The following is a 2,185-nucleotide window of genomic DNA, read 5'->3' on the forward strand; positions in this document are numbered from 1 at the left end:
GTGGATGTCGGAATTTGTGATTTGATCTCGTAAGTTCTTAGTGCCTGCCATAGCCCTAGTTTTGACAGGATTTCCCTGCCCGCCTGCGTTGTTGTTAGGCGTTGTTTCTGACTCTCTAGAACCGCCTCCTTGAGCTCCTCGAAGTTGTTGTGCACTCCGAGTGCCCAACAACTTGATGTTGTTGGCGGGAGGCTTAGGGCCGTTTTATAGGCTCCTCTTATGATAGTGTCAATGGCCCTTTTATCAGGATTCTAATTTCGTGATATGGGAGCCCGTAGGTAATCCTACTAATGATTAGGGCTTGTACAAGGCGGAGGGTGTCCTCCTCCCTCATCCCTTTCCGGTGCCAGGTCACCCTTGTAATCATTCTGGAAATTTGGTTGACTGTGGTTTTGAGTGTTTTGATTGTATAATCCACTCTCAAATTGCTTTGCAACCACAGCCCCAAAACTCTGATCTTGTCCTTCTCTTGAATTATCTGGTCTCCTAGAGAGAGCTGAATTTCTCCTGGGGACTTGTAATTTCTTCTGTTTTTTTAAGGAATAACAGCGCGGAGACAAAGGACAAGGAAGAAAACAACACCTGCGCTGGGTTGTCTTCTTCCTTGTCCTTTGTCTCCGCGCTGTTATTCCTTAAAAATATGTACCAATTAGCTCAACTTTCCGTGTTATTGAATTTCTTCTGTGTAGCCTGATAAGTTCGGATTTTTCTGGGGATCATCGCGAGTTTGTTTGCTTGGTTAGCGCAATCACCGTCGCTCATCCCACTGGAAGATACTTCCCACGAAACACATAACGTCTAATAAACTTCTTTAAACAGCTCTGGAAGGCTACAAACATCTTGTTCTAGAACAAAACATCTCACAGACGTCAACGGAATGAAGTTTCCTGGAAAACTTGTTTGGCACGTCTATACTAAGATGCCTTTTCAAAGACATCTCAGATATGTTTTTTGGAAACGTCAATTAGATATTTTTCCAAAGTCCTCTCAGCAATGTTTATTCAGAAACTTTTCACAAATACTATTGTAGAAAGGGTTTACTAACTTCTAAACGTCCGCAAAAAATACTCCATGTTCCACCTGTTCACAATGTTGAATCCCTATTCAAAGAATGTTCATGAATCACAGCAAGCATTTTCTACGAATGATTTATTGCAGCCACGGAATTAAACAATAATTACGGCACATGAATTGTTAGACAGCTTTGCATTATTCCAATGTCTCAACTTGGTTATTTGATAATCAATAACAGAAGGTAAGAGACCGCTTTAAAATAATCTCGAACTTTGAAACTGCGGTTAGTTCTAGCGGGAACCGAAGCCCCGTCATTTACGGTCCAGCTAACCTACCGCTCGTAAGGCCGCACTGGATTGCACACTGGTCCTGAAAGACGAGGGGAGGCACGCAAATGACAACACTTTTTTCATGCTACGAATGTCTCTTCATTCCAGCTTGCCTGGCTAACACAAGAAAACCACCGTATTGCCGCTCGTAAGGCCGCGCTTGGGTAGCATACGGGTCCTGAAAGACGACGGGAGGCACGCGAATGACATGCTTCTACTCCGGCTTGCCTGTGAGCACGAGAAAACCACCGCACTGTTGTTTGTTGCTTGCGCAAGAGAACAGTCAGCAGGAGAGCCGATCGTACGCTCAAACATCGTTCCGCACGCTGAAGCCTGCTGCGTGGTGGCGCTTTGCTCGATGCCGATGTTACAAAGGGACTAGCTAACACTATCATCATGCAGCTACAAAAAGAAATTTAGCAATGGAGATGACGCATGTGCTGTATGTGGAAACTCCAGTGAAACAATTGACCATATTATACTCGAATGTAATGGTATCCATCCGGAAGTTGGTGCAGGCGCAATCACTGTTCATGAAGCTCTTAGGTTTAGAGATAACAGTGGCCGGGTGAATAAACCGGCGGTGGAAACTAGCAGAAAACGACTGGAAGATTGGTGGCTTAAAAGCAGAGAAGTGACATAATGTTAGTTATGTAGGAACAAAATTTAATAAATAGAATGATGGTTTAGTTAACCATTCTAAATAGATATAGGGAGAAAAATGAGCATGATAGCTACTGCTACGCTGCTACCACCCCGTTTCAAAGGGGACGCTCCTATATTCCATCCATCCATCCATGCAATTTACAATTTGTCACCATTCCTTCATTGATTCAGGCTTT

The sequence above is a fragment of the Amblyomma maculatum genome, unplaced genomic scaffold, assembly GCF_055883805.1.
Source record: "Amblyomma maculatum isolate TAMU_Amacu unplaced genomic scaffold, ASM5588380v1 scaffold_19, whole genome shotgun sequence".
NCBI lineage: Eukaryota > Metazoa > Arthropoda > Arachnida > Ixodida > Ixodidae > Amblyomma > Amblyomma maculatum.